At 44.2% G+C, this 17,245-nt stretch overlaps 1 long non-coding RNA gene across 3 annotated transcripts in view; it reads left to right on the top strand.

The window, feature by feature from the left end:
• The window catches only part of LOC307193479, a 264,881-nt gene that overhangs the window by 131,637 nt on the left and 115,999 nt on the right, over positions 1 to 17,245 (top strand). For all 3 annotated transcript variants that reach the window (XR_013830334.1, XR_013830335.1, XR_013830336.1), the window contains one exon: positions 3,392 to 3,468. This is a non-coding gene — a long non-coding RNA (uncharacterized lncRNA). The remainder of the gene's footprint in view (positions 1 to 3,391; positions 3,469 to 17,245) is intronic.

The following is a 17,245-nucleotide window of genomic DNA, read 5'->3' as shown; positions in this document are numbered from 1 at the left end:
TACCTGCAGGAGACGTGCATGCAGTGGTGGGCTGGCTGAGTGGGGATGCCTGGCATGGCTCAGTCTTCCTTGTGTGACTTACCCCAACCCCTCATTTTCATTTCTCCCTACCTTACACCGTGTCTGGTGTCCCCAGGTCTGGAGAATCCCAGGTTAATTTTCTCCAGAACACAGTCTCCCATCCCTGATGGGGTGGGAGTGAGAGTGCAGTAGTGTGTGTGGGGCTGGGGAGACTTGCTGGCAGAAACGGGTAGGAAAGGGCACATGGAGGTCCAACCAGCCCACATGCAGACTTTAGTTGGCTCTCCTGTTTCAGGCCCGAGACTCACAGCTGTCTATCTGGGTGTCTGATGCCTTAAAAGCTGAAAGCTCTGTGGGCTCTGGATGAGGACTGGCCCCAGTTTTTAATCTTTTTACCCTTTTACCCCCTCGCATGCAGCTTACTGCTAAATCTTTACCATTTTTCTATCTGCATTTCGTCTTCCAAGACACCATTAAAGTCTTTCCTTTGCTGAAGTCTCCTGCTCTCTTTTAGTTCCTTCCTTGTCATTTTAGTGGGGTCTCTGGAGGTCAGGGGTTTAGTTAGGAGTCCCACAAGCCACACCTTGAACCATAAGGTGGTCCTGCCTCCCGGGAGGTAATGTCAGTATCTGCTTTGAGGGTTTCTCCTGCACTTGTAATAACAAAATGATCTCCATCCTTCTGTTGACCACAGCTGGTGACCAAACTGTAGTCAGGCTCCTCTTCTTAATGAGGCCTTGACCTTGGCCCCTGTCCTGTCCTTGGCCTGCCCAGCCCAGTCTTAGCAAGAATTCTGCTAAATCCCTTTAGTGAGAATCCACTCCCCGCCCCACCCCCACCCCCACCACTTTGATGTCTGATCAAATTGCTCATCCCCCACGCTTGATGTATATGTCCTTGGCCTTCAGCAAGAATCCTGTTAGGTCAGATTAGCAAGAATCCCCTCATCCCTCATGCTCCTCTTAGTGATTTTCCATCCACTGACTCCCTCACTCTGCTCCTTGGCTATAAATCCCCACTCGTCCTTGTTGTATTTGGAGTTGAGCTCCATTTTTCTCCTCTATTGTGTTACTCCTATTACAATAGTCTTGAATAAAGTCTTCTTTACCATTTTAACAAGTGCCAGAATAAGTGTTTTTTTTGACACTGGCCATTGGGAACCAGTGTTCAACCAGTGGCTGAAGCTGGTTTGAGAAAGCTGGCCTTTGCCTCAAGAATGCTTTGTGTGACCTGCGTAGTACAGAAGGTGCTTTTCTAGGTCATGTTTTTTCAAACTGTGAGCTGCAACCATTTGCTTAGTCACAGCCAACATTTAAAACATGAACTCAAGTAGGTTAGAAAACACCATTGTGCCTTGCCTGTAGGTGGGGCAAGTGTTGACTCATGAAACCTTTGTTTCAGTTTATGTGTCTGGGTACCGGGTCAAGGTGTAAATATATTTCTTGCCATGGAAGCCGGTAAAATCTGAAAACCACTGGTCTAGGAAGTAGATTTGGATCCTTTGATTTGTTTTCCTAAGAATGCTCTACTAGTCAGACTGACACCGCCATATCTATTTTAGAGAAGATGGATTTGGTTAGGTAAGTTCTCAGCCACTGAGTCCTAAGACATTGATTTCTCAGTTTGTATTATACCATAACCTTTTCAGCATTCTCTCTTTTTTTTTCTATATACCATCTCCCAATTTTATTTATTTTTAAAAGATTTTATTGGAGTGTAGTTGATTTATAACGTTGTGTTAGTTTCTGCTCTACAGCAAAGTGAATCAGTTATACATATACATATATCCACTCTTTTTTAGATTCTTTTTCCATTACACAGTATTGACTAGAGTTCCCTGTGCTATACAGTAGGTCCTTGTTGGTTATCTATTTTATATATAGTAGTGTGTGTATGTCAATCCCAATCTCCCAATTTATCCCCCTCCCCTCAGCATTCTCTTTTGCTTAAAGCATTTCCTTAATTTTGTCTTGCTTAAGGAAGCCAGGATACATAAGAACTTTGTTTCAGAATTTGATGGTGTATCAGGAATTAAACAGATCAAAAGCAGCAACTGAAACCCACCCACACATTTCTGTGTGGGGTAAAACTAAGCCTTTGTGAATAATTTACATGTCAAGTCATTAGCTCTTGGGACCCAAAGGAAGGAGAACGTGATTCACCTTTTTATTACCTCCCGGTGGGAGGAAGGAATTGTGCCGTAAAATTAGTGGCCAGATTTAATGCCTGGAAAGCACAGTATATGTAAAACTGATTCTGTAGGTGATTCTACAGAAGAAGAAGAATTCAAAAGGCCCTTGGAGGCTCTGTGGTTGGCATGTCTTCAGGGCTTTTGGTGGCTGTGATTTAAACTGGTCCACACCCCAGAGCCTTCACAGTTTTGTTTTGTGTAGGGGGAGAAGTCAAGCTTTGACTACTTGGGAGCACTGGGAGGGGGTAAAACTGAGCTCAGGGGGGCCTTCGCTGGAACCTTATCAACCCCAGGGCACCTTTTGGGACCCCTGAGACAGGGCTTTATGATGGGTGAGGAAATGAGGATACACAGTGAGCTTGGTTCTCTACCAACAGTTGAAAGTGGTTGATTTCGCTAATGAATAAGAGTTTATTTTCTTGGGATTTGTTTTAACCTTGTCCTTTTGGCTCAGCCAACTAGTCATTTGGTGAGTTTATGTAGATAAAATATCAGAGGAAGCCCACTTGCTTCATCTGTGGCAAAAAAGCATATAAAGCCTGCAACTATAACCTAAAATACTTTACTTTAAAAAGAAAAAAAAAAACCTGAACAAACAAACAAATTCCAGTACATGGAACAGACAAATTTAAATAAAGATTGGACCACTGGACTTATTATTATTTTTTTTTTTTTGCGGTACGCAGGCCTCTCACTGTTGTGGCCTCTCCCGTTGCGGAGCACAGGCTCTGGACGCGCAGGCCCAGCGGCCATGGCTCACGGGCCCAGCAGCTCCGCGGCATGTGGGATCTTCCCGGACCGGGGCACGAACCCGTGTCCCTTGCATCGGCAGGCGGACTGTCAACCACTGCGCCACCAGAGAAGCCCCAGTGGACTTATTTTTAATATAAGAATGCTCTCTGCTTTGTAACTAGCCATCAAGTGCCTCAGGCCTTTCCTTCTTTCCTTTCCTTCAACTGAATTAAATTTGGATTCTAGGGAAACCACAGAATAACACTATTTTTGAATTCTGTTTGGTTAAAATGGTTGGAAAATAAATGCCTCTAAACAGCTAAGTGGCGGGGGAATCTTTTATGAATTAGAAGAACGAGGTTTTGCATTTGGTTACCCTTTGTGTACATGTCTATATTCTTTTAAAACTGTTATTTAATTATTTATTATTCAGTATTTGTTTTGCAGCCAAAGCTTCCTGAAAGAGGCGATTCCTTTTCTCCGGAGCTATCCAGGAGAAGCGTGGAAGATCTAACGGCTAAGAGGTTAGCTGGGATCTCTTGGGTGTGTGGTGATGGTCATATAGCAATAATGATAGCAAACAGTTATCATTTGGTCTCAGGCACAGTGTCAAACCCTTTACCTGGAATGTTTAATTTGATCCACACAAAAACAGGTGAGACAGGTGTTTTAATTGTCCCCATTTTACAGAAACTGAGATGGAGTGAGGTTAAACCACACATCTAGGTCAGCACCAGCACTGAACCTGGGCAGCCCAACCTGGGGTCTTGGCTGTGACCAACTCTGCAATATTGCCCCCTCCTGGAAGTTCTTACCAATCAGTTGTAAACTGGTACTCAGGCCCCTTTATGCCAAAGGTATAAACAAAGGAAGATGCAGATAGTCTTTTTTTTTTAAAACCTTCAAAGTAAGCAGAAAAAGTAGAAGCAGAAACAAGAGGGGGAAAAGAAAAAGATTTAGATGAAGCAGTAATTGTTCAATAGCTCAAGTTTAGAAGGGTACTAGATAGTCCGTGAAATTTTGTATTTCTTTAAATCTTGCTCTAAATGGCTTGCAATTTCTCTCCTTTCTATGCTAACATTTCTAATTTTTTTTTAACATCTTTATTGGAGTATAGTTGCCTCACAGTGGTGTGTTAGTTTCTGCTGTATAACAAAGTGAATCAGCTATATGCATACATGTATCCCCATATCCCCTCCCTCTTGCGTCTCCCTCCCACCCTCCCTATCCCACCCCTCTAGGTGGTCACAAAGCACCAAACTGATCTCCCTGTGCTATGCGGCTGCTTCCCACTAGCTATTTTACATTTGGTAGTGTATATATGTCCATATCACTCTCTCACTTTGTCCCAGCTTACCCTTCCCCCTCCCCGTGTCCTCAAGTCCATCCTCTACGTCTGCGTCCCTATTCCTGTCCTGCCCCTAGGTTCTTCAGAACCATTTTTTTTTTAAATTCCGTATATATGCATTAGCGTACGGTATTTGTTTTTCTCTTTCTGACTGACTTCACTCTGTATGACAGACTCTAGGTCCAGCCACCTCACTACAAATAACTCAATTTCATTTCTTTTTATGGCTGAGTAATATTCCATTGTGTATATGTGCCACATCTTCTTTATCCATTCATCTGTCGATGGACACTTAGGTTGCTTCCATGTCCTGGCTATTGTAAATAGAGCTGCAGTGAACATTGTGGTACATGACCCTTTTTGAATTATGGTTTTCTCAGGGTATATGCCCAGTAGTGGGATTGCTGGGTCGTATGGTAGCTCTATTTGTAGTTTTTTAAGGAACCTCTATACTGTTCTCCATAGTGGCTGCACCAATTTGTATTCCCACCCACAGTGTAGGAGCATTCCCTTTTCTCCACACCCTCTCCAGCATTTATTAACATTTATAATTCTTGTAGTGGTTACATGGTGGGCACATTTGCTCTCTTTCTTGTGTCAGAATATCTCGCTGGGCTGACCTGCATACCCTCATGCGTCCACGCTTCTCCTAGTGGAGAAGGATGCAACTAACTGGCCGGCCAGCCTCGCTGCCTTGGCCCCTCTTCGCACTGGTCTCTTCCTGTTTTTACTATAACTTTAATGGGCAGATCTCCATTAGATGCTCTTGTGTTTGGTGGTCCAAGGTACTAGTGTGACTGCTCTTCAGATGGCCATCCCCTGTTGCGTTCAGAGGCAAAGAGGAACGGAAATGACCTTCTTTCTGGCAAGAGTGTTTCAAGGTGAGCTGGAAGGAGATCCATTTGTCCCATTGCGCTTGGTGTCGTGGACGAGGAACTTCACCAGGATGAAGGGGCACATTTATTTAAGCAGTTCGGTTTCAGCAGCCAGGATAGGACATCCATGTCCCATTGCTCATTAGTTTTACACGTGATATATAACGAGATGACTCAGGTTGGTTTTTCGTTTAATGATGAAAAGGAAGAGCAAAGATGAAGGTGGTTGAAGGGACAGGAATACAATTTTCCATCCCTCACATAAGGGAAGTTTTTCTAGACCTAAACTTTTTTAAAGGGAGAAGAATGCCATTTTATTTTATTATCAGAAATAGTATTATGAGTTGTGCCTGTTAGAAAAAATTACACAGTTATAAAATGTATCAGAATCATCGGGCTGACGTTTTTCCTCTGAATTTTTAAAGTCAGAATTTGCTTTCAGCCCCCACAGTGCTCCGCTGTTGATGCAGGTAGTGAGATTGTGTAATTGGCAGTAACGTTCTTACGTGATGAGTTTCTTGCCAGCTCTCTTCTGAATAGTTACAATGCTTGGTTTAGTTGGGTTTTCTGAGCCATCGTAAAGTTAGTCTCTGGCAAATGTGCAGTAACTTCTGAGGGAGGGAAATGTAGAGCTTGTGTGAAGTTAATTTGTTGGTAGTGGGTAGTATACGAGACATGACCCAAGAGATGGTAGGGACCCGGGAGGCTAGATGGCCAGGCGGGGCGAAAGTACCGACAAGAGACACTATATTCCTTCTTGAAAAAAAGCGTCTGAAGAATTTGTCTATTCATCATTTACCTAGCATCTGCCGTCACAAGGATTCCAAATCCCCAACCCATTACGTGCTGGGACACCCTGTCGCTGTTTGCTTGATAATATAATTCCTTTCTCTCCCTCGTCTTAAAAAATCATGCATATGTTAAAATAAAGCTAAAGTGCATTTAAAATACGTATTTTAAAACTATAAGGTTTAAACAACTTTTCCCCTTGAAATAATTACAGTCCTCTCCAGGGAGCCGGGAGACCATACCTTGTCTAGAGAAGTGTACGTTTAGACTCTCATAATGACTTGGTGAATCAGCACGGGCTGATTTCCCAGGAGTTGGTTCCCACCATGGGGAATAATTTTCTGTTCCTGGGGGAGTCCCTTGGGAGACACCTTCTCTGATTCCTCAAGTCAGAGAAGTGCTCTGTGCTACCTCCCTGGCAGCCCTTTTTTATTTCCAACTGCATCTCCAGCTCTACCATCGATGACCGAATGTCTGTATGACTTACCTCTCCTATTAGATGTCAGACTCTTTGCCAAAGGGTCTATGCTTGCACCTTGTGTTTACTGAAGTCAACTTTAATTCCTGTTTTGGGGGGTTAGGGTCCTTGCTTGTCATAACCAGAGTCAGAATGCCCCAGAATCAGAACAAAGTTTTCAATACTGGATGTCTTAAAAAAGATGTGTGTTGGGAGATAACCGTCAGTGATTTAAATATCTGAGTAGATGTGGAATATTCTTGATGCAGGCATTCACCAGAACTCTTCATAGAGAAAAACGTAATTTCTGAAAGTCTGAAAGAGTCATTTACCTAAGACAATGCAGTTTTTCAACAGGTCGGCAAAGGGACCACTTGTTTCTTTCAAAGAAACCCGTTTTTGGACAGTGCAGCAAGTACTGTTTGGACAGAAGTAAAGATTTGGAACTGAGAGTTCTGGGTAAATGGCTCTTGAGTGTGTCTTGTAAACCAGCCCTGGATGAAGAGGCCCGGGATGCCCTGAGCTGGCACTACTTCTTCCTGGTCAAATGGAAATCCACGGCCCAAACACCTGGTCTGGGGCACAGCTGCATACTTCCTCTTGATTTAATAGCTCTCTCTCGGCTAAGGTTGGGGATGAAGTTCAAAAACATTGCAGATGCCTCGATGCACTGAAACGTGTTCACTTCTTACCGCGTGACAGCACTTTGCTCAGGGCCCTCTGTGCTAGCATTTCCTTAAAGGGCTTATGACTCTGGAAACAGCTGAGTGTAAATTGGGACGGTCTTGGCAAAGCTTTTGGAATTATCTGCTACTTTTCCAGCTTTCTAGTGCCTGTTTACCTTGTTCTCTGTTTCTTCCCTCAACACTCCTTTCTCTTCTTCCCAGTCACCCTTTAGACATTTCAAAATTGATGGGCTGTTTGTGAAATACCTGTTATCAGCAAGGATCATCAATAGATGCTAAACCATCCGATGGAAGTTTGTCGGGGACAGGACACGGGCCAACATATTGCTCCAGGGTTACCGACTAGCTGTGCGGAGGCAAGGAACCTTCCCGACGGAGAGACCTGAGGGTCACCGCTTTACTCGAGGGATCGGATTTGGTGGAACACTTGTAGCGAGGCAGTCTCCTGACAGGATGCGCCATGAACCACACAGCATCACCTGTGGAGTGTTCTTGCCAGAAACGTTTAACCTGAATCGAATCCAGTCTCTAGACCTAGCCTTCCGTTGACGGGAAATACAGGGCAGAGACTAGAGACAAGGTAGACAACAGTAGGACAAAACGATCAGCCAAACCAGAATATGGGAAATTTTACAAAACTGTCCAGGACTCTTGAAAAAATCAATATCATGAATAAAAAAAGGGGGTGGTTGCTGTTCTAGACTAGAGGATTTGAAAGAGTCTAAAGAGACATAACGATCAAATGTGGTGTGCTTACCTTATCAGATCCTGGTTCAAAGTGACAACAAAAACAAAGAAGAATTTGATGATGAAGAACAGAAAAAAACACTAAGAGCCATTTGGGGGAATCTGAATGTGGACTGGGTATTAGATGAGAGTAGGGAATTAGTGTTAGTTTTCCTAGCCGAGATGTTTACCTTGGGGCTTTTTAGAACGTCTGTATTCCTGGGCGATGCTCCTTGAAGCATTTAGGGACGCAAGGTCACGGTGCCTGAACCCTCCATCCAATTTGTTCCAGGGGAGCCTGTGATGTAGCAGAATACTGATAGTCCTTGAGTCCAGGTGGCTTGTTGAGTGTTCACTGAGCCATCCTTCTAACTTGTATAGTTGTTTAAATTTTTTTAAAGGGGAAGTAAAAGTGAAACGGTGGGCTCCTTGGTGAGTCTGGGGGAGGAGATTTTTTTTTTTTTTTTAACCTGTGTCAATGCAAGGCAGCTCTGAAAAAAGAATTGGGTTAATTACTCTTAGAACCTGGAGTGGGGGAGGGAGGAAGGGGCTTCCCTTATTGGCTGCTTTCTGCTTCCTCAGTTAATGGTCCTTTTTCTGTCTGTTGTTTAGGGCAGTTTCCATTCTGTTCTCTTCCCTCAGAGCGGCCTTCCTGAACTAGCCATGGGGCATCTGACTAGCCTCCTCCTTGCTTCTCTTATCTTCCCAGCTGGGTGAACTCCGTACCTCCTAGCTTTTAACTTCACATGCTCCCAAGATCCTTTTCGTTTCTGGCTTAGTCCAAACCATTTTCTTCACCCGACTTGTGGGAGCCACAGTCCTTCGCCCATCATTCTCCTTCTTCCCTGTCACCTCTTCCTCCTCATTCTGAAAGTGCTTTCAGAGGCATTTGAGTTTTTATGAAACCTACCTGAGGGGATTTTCTGTCTACAGGACAAGAGGCACTGAGAGCGTCATCGACAGTTGTGGGTGTGTACGTTTGGTGATGATGGTGACAGTGGTTGAGGGGATCCATTTACCACCCATGTGCTTCTTTATATCAAAGGGTCTTCGTATTCAAAGTAAATGTTTGTTGAGGGAAGGACTTTCTGGTTTCAGTGTTCAGTGCTGACTGTTCCATCCTGTAATTAGGGTCCGTGAACCATCTTGTCCTTGTCTACAGGCCTGGATGCCCAAGACTATCCTAGCAGGACCGTGATTTGAGCTTAGGACCGAGTATGTGTGGACCCCGGGGTCCAGGTAATCTAGTTGACCCAGTAGCCCACTGTAGTTCTTTCAGGATTGCAGAAGTATCGTTCGGTTCCAAGAATGAAGTAACAAACACAAAACTGGCAACTCCAGGGTATCGGAGACAGAACCCTGCCAACCTGATTGCCCACCCACCCCAGGCAAGCTGACCTTCAGGCAGCTGGGCAAAGCCTGAGGAATCCTGTGAAACAGGCCAAGGGGACCAGTCATCTGTGCAGAGAGAGCACGCAGAGCAAGGGGAAAGCCCACCAGTCCAATGCGTCATGTCATGAGACTTGGGTGTCTGGCGCTTTTTCTTTTTCATTCTTTGTTGTGAGAGTGTGTAATCACCTCATGTGAGTGACTCAGCTCTTCTGCCCTTGTTCGGCCTTTGCAATGCTCACCCTGTGCACCTTGTAACCATTTCTGGGCTTTAGAAATACGTGACTGGAAATTCAGGGTTAAGATAGCAGAGCAAACCCGCACGTTTATAATCCTTTCCCCACATTTACTAAATGAAAATAAACCATTGACCCACTAGACAGACATGAAAGCTCTTCATTAATGAAAGTTCTAGTGCATGGAAGTCAGATTTTACTCTGAACGTCTCACACAAAACTCCTTTTATTGCATGTGGACGTTGGGCAATGCCCTCCATTGGAGGAGGAAGCTCCCTCCTGAGTCCCGCCAAAGCCCTGGGGTGGAGATCTGGAGACCCCGTGCAGACCTGGGAACCGAGAGGACTTTGGGGAAGAGGGATATTGAGTTTAAGGAACAAAATGAACTGACCCTGTTTGGATTCTGACTCGACCATGGCTTTCCTTGGCTGGTATTCTATGCCCAGAGAAGAAAACAGGAGGTCCTGTACCTTCCCCAAATGGTCTCTTCTTCTCTGAGTCCCATTCGCGAAAAGTAAACTTAAAAAAAATCTCTTACATAAAGACATGTATAGGACACCCTCCCCTACCGCTTTTGCCTTCTAGTGTTTCTGTGCGTCTATTAAAATACACAACATAAATTGACTATTTTAACCATCTTTTAAGTTACAGTGCAGTGGCATCAAGTACTTCCACATCATCGTAGAGCCATCACTACCCTCCATCTCTAGAACATTTTTGATCATCTCAAACTGAAACTCTGTCCCCATTAAACCTTAACTCCCCATCCCCTAGCCCCCAGCCCCTAGCAGCCACCCTTCTACTTTCTGTCTCTGTGAACCTGACCAGTCTAGGGACCTCATAGAAGTGGACTTGTAAAGCGTTTGTCCTTTTATGTTAGAATTCCCTTCCTTTTAAAGGCAGGATAATACTCCACTGCATGTGTATGGCACGTATGTTTATCCACTCATCCATCAATGGACACTTGGGTTACTTCCACCATCAGGCTATTGTGAATAATGCTGCTATGAATAAATAACTTATTTTTAAGGCTTGAATGGATGTGAGAAATGAATGCATGTTAAGAGAATAAGTCAACCTGGCCATCCCGATTCAGGTTGGAGCTGTTCAGATGGACACCAAGAAATCCAGTAAGGATAAGCTCCTGTTCAGCTGTGAGTGTGAGAAAACACACCCAAGCGAGGGACTGTTTCGAAGCCAGGAAAGCCTGGAATTCCAGCTGCATTTTCTTGAGTTACTCGAGGCTCAGACTTTTAACACATGGTGACACAGTATGAATGAGTTGACAGTAAGCATCTGAAGGGTTCACTCTAGCTGTATGCTCCCATCCTGTTGCATCATCATGCATCTCAGATGGTTCACGTCAGGGTTTCACCTGTGCCAGGTGATGTCAAGAGAACGTTCCACTGCACAGTAGAGAGGGCTCTGTTGACCCAAGCAGCGGTGTCACAGATGAATGTCACTGGAAGGAGAGGACACCCAGCAGCTGGGAGTGCTTAGGGCACTGGGAACCCCTACCTCCACATGGACTGACCGACCACGGGTGGGCTGGCCTTTCACCTCTCTCTCAGGAGCCGCAGGGCCTCTCATCTCTGCTCTTCCTAACACATCTGCTCTCATTTTTCTTACAGCCTGCTTCCCTTGTGTAGGCCTCGTGAACGTGGCTCAGTAATGCCGCCAACCTTGACTTTCCAGCATTGCTTATTTCTATCAGCCACCGGCTTCATCCTCATCTGTCAGTTGTGTCTGCATCTCTCAGTTCACAATTTTGAGGGAGGCTCTGATTGGCAAGCTTTTGAACGCGTTGCCCAGTGCAAGGCATCCAGTACCCTGGGTGGAGGGTGAAGTAGGAAAGTGGGAGGCTGGCGGCGGGAATCCTGTGGTTTACGGGGCTGCCCTTCTAAGAGATTGCAGTGGGCAGCCCATAAGACAATCGAGAGCGCTGGTTGGAAGCAGGTTGGTTGAAAGAACAAACTGGTCGAAATGAAGAGGGAAACATCCTTCCCCACAGCTCGTGACCCCGGACGCGTTTAGCCTCCATTCTTCTTTGTGCAATACGTGGTCTTCTAGACATGCCTCGTTCGTGGGAGAGGCTGTAAAACCTCTGCAGAGATGAAGCATTGTGATTTTGCTCTTCTTTAATGGAAAGTCCTCGGTTATATTAATTAAGTACCCAGTTAATTAACTCATCAGCCTCCAGATGTTTATTGAGTGCTGCCTACGTGCCAAGCACTCTGTTTTGTCTCTCCCATCAACGGACAGAGGGTATTAGAGCCTGGACCACGTGTGGCTGAGAGATAAGACAAGCGTCCCAACATCTGGTGAGAATTTTCCAATCTCCCAGGCACTGTCTAGGCGCTTTTCATATATCATCTCATTCAATTCCCCAGGTGTTAGGTATTATAATTTCCCTGTTGTAGGGATTAAGCCAAGGCTCAGAAAGGTAAGTAGCTTGCCCAAGTCACATAGCTAGTAAATGTAGTGACCAGGAATTACACCTGAGATGGTCTTTCGCAAAGCTTGTGCGTTTAACGCTATATTTTTAAATTGAAGTATACTTGACTTACAAAGTTGTGTTAGTTTCAGGTGTACAGCAAAGTGATTCAGTTATACATATATATATATTTTTTCAGATTCTTTTCCATTATACATTATTAGTAGATATTGAATATAGTTCCCTGTACTATGCAGTAGGTCCTTGTTTATTTATTTTATATACAGTAGCGTGTATCTGTTAATACCAAACTCCTAATGTGGGATAACTACTTCTAATTGCCTCATACAGAAGCATAAACTCTTCCTTCTCTTAATTCCTATCCCAGTAAGGACCTTAAGCCCTTGGCAAAGCCATGAATACGTAGGCATGCAGGGGATACTTAATGGAAATATGTATTCTGTAGGCAGATGTCTAACTTCCTGCCAGAAATATAATCCAGATGCATCAATTTTAAAGTAAATTTAAAAAAATTACTGTGCCATTCTGATGATTAAGACATCCTTGAAATATTGAATTTTTTAAATAGCGGCTAGAGAGAAACTAAACATGGAAATGAGTCTGAAAAAATACAAACAATATTCTATCTTGAGAAAAAACGAGAGTTTACAGTGGTTAAAAAAATCAAATCACTATTTTAAACATTCTTTTAAAATTCTTCCAATGGCTTGTAGATGGACATTATGTTAAATTCATTTTGGTCCTGTAATTAAATATACTGTCATTATCAACTCCTTTATTCTTGAAGGAAATGACGTTCTCCATGATTTTCTCATGGAGAAATTTCTACTTCTAGAAATCTCTAGAATAAATCTCTAGTTCTAGGTTCCATCCAATTATTTAAATCTGTTTCCATATTTTTTCTCACATACGAAGAGACACAAAATTTAGAAAATAATTTAAGTAGTTTTTTTTTAAAAACATCGAATGGTAAATTAAAATATTCCAAAGAATTCGATCAATTCAATTAATTTTGCTTAATCCAAAATAGCTATAAAGTAACCATCTTGAAATTTCAGCATAGGACTGGAATGGCTTCAGAACCCTAAGAGATCTAAGGTCGCAGAGCAGGTGCTCAGAAGTTCCGTGGGGCTGCAGTTGTACTAAGCACCTGGGTCAGCAGGAAGATGAGAAGGGACCACAGTACAACAAGGGGGGGTAATTATTTCTCTCCCCTTCACGACACACGGGACTTTTTAATGCTAGAATTAGCACGTGCTTTGAAAAGAAAAGTTGGAAAATACAAGTTGAAAGAAGAAGAAATCCATGTCAGCTAACAGGAGACTAAAGGACGCTCAGAGGGTCCCTCACGCGTGCCCCCAGCAGCCCCACTGCCTCAAGCCAAGAGCAGTGCCCCGAAGAGGTTTCCCTGTGTGTCACTTCAGTCAACAGCACGCTTTGCTCTAACATGAGGGTCATTGCCCGTTGGCCAAATCTGGCTCACCCCTGCTTTTGAATGGCCGATGAAGCAAAAATGCTTTTTCCATTTTTAAATGGTTGGAAAAGCCAAAGGAAGAAGAATATTTCATAAACATAAAACCTAGGTCAAATTCGAAGTCCATGTCCATAATAAGGTGTTCCCGGAACACAGCCACCCTTGTCCTTGTATGTATCGTCTCTGGCTGCTTTCACTCTGCAGCGGCAGAGCTGAGCGCCCTCCGCTGATGATCTGGTTCTGTGGTGCATCAAGAAAGTGGAAACACAGAAAGGAACCCCTTCCACTCTCCCCTCCAAGTCTCCTGTTCTATGGGCATCTCTGCTGGCTCTTCCTGCCTTCTGTCCGCTCCTAGGGATGCAGTTTCCTTGCTCCCATCAAAGGTCAAACCCTGCCTTCTCCAGAAGCCACCCCGTCCTGTTTTTCAGTAACCTCTCTCTGTTATCTTTCTCTTTCCTCCACCATCTCTTTTATCTCTTTTGACTAGGTCATTCTTATCAGCACACAAACAAGCTCTAAAATCGTTCCCTAGAACAGCCTGCCCCTGATTCTCCTCTGCCTCTTTGCTCTACGCCCCTCCCCAGGGAACCTCAAGTGTGTCAGGGGTCCCACTGTGACCACCACCTCCCTTTCCGTCCTTCCTGTTCTCACCCCTCCCCTGAACCTGAGCTTGTAAGGGCCACCATGTCGCCAGAGCAGAGGTGACATCTCTTTACTAATTCTCAAACGTTCAGCAGCATTAGCTATAGTCGAGAATCCCTTCTTCCTTCCAACAAGATTCTAACCTTGGTTCCGGCACACGATGCCCGCCTAGACTTCCTCCTCACTCACTGTCCGCCTCTCTCCTTGCTCCTCCTCCTGAGTCCAGTATCCAGCTCTCAGTCCTGGGCTGTCTTTCCTCTCCATGTGCTCTTTGTACGTCACCCCATCCAGGCCCGTTGCTTTCTACGCCATCACGTTCAAGTAACTCCCAAATGCCTATCTTCCCCGTGACGCCCCCTGAGCAACTTGACTGTGTCATTGATGTCTTCTTGGGGATATCAAATAGGCATTTCAACTGTAAAATGACAGAAACACAACTCTCGATTTTCCAGCACAAGCCTGTTCCGCCCACTTTCTCAGCTCAGGCAGTGGTCCCGAAGTTGTTGAGGCCAAAAATCTCGGAATCGTGTGAGATTCTTCTCTTCTGACTCAGTATCTCTGTCCGCACCCTCCCTCACCCTGAATCAGGTTCAGTTCAGTTGATGCCGCTCCCCCTTCAGTGTATTTCCTGAGTCCATCCATCCCTCCCATCTCCACGGTTGCCACTCCAGCCCATGCCTGCCTCTCGCACCTGGGCCCCTGCAGGAACTTCCACCTGGTTGGAACAGGTGGAACAGGTTCGCTGGTGGGAACCCTTGTCCTTTCAGCATGACCGGGCTCCTGCCAACTCTCCAAACTCACCTTATCCCTCCCTCTCCCTTGCTCCGACCTGCTGTGCATTCCTGGGCCGTGACCCTGCCAAGCAGGGTCACTCTTGGGACTTAACACTGGGGCTCCTCATTGTTTGGGTTTCTTCTGAGGTCTCCGCCTTCACGACCCACGTGAGAGCAGACCTTCTGGTCCCTCTACCCCACAACTCTCTGTACATTTTCTTAGGACATCACTCTTTGCATATATCTTGTTTATTGGTTTCTTTACCTGGATTTTGTCTATCTTTCTTCTCCAAAATATAAGCTCCAAATGTAAGCTCCGTGAAATGTCAGCTCTGTGAAAACAGGAATTCATGTATTCCCAGACCCTAGAATTATCCTTGGGTAGTTCTGTAGATAGTGGTTGATTATAGTTCCAAGACTATCACGTATCCTTTGCCTTTTTCTGTGCAAATTTCCCCCTCATATTTGTTATCATACAATAGTTCTGCATACTATTTTCACTCAACATCAGTAGGTAGATTTTTTTTAACACGTTATTTAACCGTATTCGTAAGCATCCCTTTAACGACTGTATAATACTATATTCTGTGGTTGTTTACTTTGGCTTATTTCACTGTCATTTGACATTTAAGTAATTCCTGATTTTTCACAGTTATAAGCAGCACGTTCATTCGTGTGTGTGTGTGTGTGTGTGTGTTGCCCTGTTTCCTCTGTGCCTCCACGAGTGCATAGATGGAGGCCTGTGATCACTGCAGCATCTTTCAGAGGGCTGTGCACCTGGTCTGGCTTGATGGGGAGAATAAGCCAGTGTCTAGAGTGCAATTAGCATTTGAATTAGTGACATGAGGATAAACAGGTGATTATCCCATTTAACAGCTGTTGAACAGCGTTAAAGAGACACTGTCTGACAGCTTCAGCTTCAAATATTTGGTTAAATAACAAGTCGTTCAGAAAAAAAAGTAAAAAACTATTGGGTTTTAAAAAATATAAATGAAAATAGGCTTTCAAAATTAGGACCTTTCAATGTGCTTTAAACAAAACTAAATCCATCAACTCCTAAATCAAGTGGCTTGTTTAAAAAGTGAACAGCACAGACAACAAAAATAAAAATGTAACTTTAGTTTATATCACTATTACTATCACTAAATTTAATCATACCGTATATATCCCATTTACATTGTAATTCTAAGATGGTTCTCCTAAATACAAAATGAGAAAAGAACTGAGGTAATTTTCTGGAATATATATGCAAACCCATAATTCTTCTTTCACTTTTCCAGATATTTCAATGTAAGAAATACATATTCAAAATTATTAAAATATTTGTGAATGTTTAAAAAAAAGTAAATAGCACAAATAATCACATTTCATACTTCCTGCCTTTTGTCTGAGGAGCTCAGAATGATTTACAGATGGTCTCACGATACCCTTCAGTTAGACAAGGACCACCTAGTACTGACCCAGGATCTGCATTTTGCCCGTGGGGAAGCTCAGTCATAGGCTGTCCACAGACGTTCGTGGGGCCACATTTCAGAAGAAGAGACAGAATTGGAACTCACTTGAAGCATCAGCTGTTTTAGTCTTGGTGAAAATCGTATTGAGATTCTTTAGGGTCCGTAACAGGTGAGGATACTTTTATTGTCCGAGATGTTTATCTTGACAGTTTCCCTCTCATTACTCATTTTGGATTTGCGCTGTGGGAACCTTGCTGTCTGACATGGCAGGGACCTCACGGAAGGTATCATTGCGACTCTTTGCTTTGTTTTCATGTCCGTTTATGCTTCTTGACTTATTTGCCTTAAGTTTTAGGTTCGTAGGATTTAGGGTCAAAACAGAGGCAAAACTTCCACAGGTACAGAATTACAACTAGTGGTCTAGGTTTTCCACAAGTTCTACAGAAGTCAGCACAACTTTCATCGGGCCAGCCTTCCCTTGGTGACAAAGCGGCAAAATCTTAGCAGAGGGCATGCTGGGCAGAGGGTGACTTTCATAAAGTCAATGGCATTTTCTCCCCGTGGACACGAGTACCCAGGCACCAAAACCACAGAGGACCAAACGGACAGAGACAGCATACCGGCTCCCTGGGCATCTTCCCACTCAAATTTTCGCAGCATAACACTTGGAAACCAATGTCATTTATTCCTGAAAAAAGGTGCATTAAAAATATTTTTCCTGGGCTTCCGTGGTGGCGCAGTGGTTGAGAGTCCACCTGCCGATGCAGGGGACGCGGGTGTGTGCCCCGGTCCGGGAAGATCCCACATGCCGCGGAGCGGCTGGGCCCGTGAGCCATGGCCGCTGAGCCTGCGCGTCCGGAGCCTGTGCTCTGCGACGGGAGAGGCCACAACAGTGAGAGGCCCGTGTACTGCAAAAAAAAAAAATATATATATATATATGTATATATATGTATATTTTTCTTGTCACAGAAATAAAAATCATTATTCTTTAGAAAGC

This window comes from Stenella coeruleoalba (genome assembly GCF_951394435.1).
Source record: "Stenella coeruleoalba genome assembly, chromosome: 10".
NCBI lineage: Eukaryota > Metazoa > Chordata > Mammalia > Artiodactyla > Delphinidae > Stenella > Stenella coeruleoalba.
This window is presented reverse-complemented; position numbering and strand designations above follow the sequence as displayed.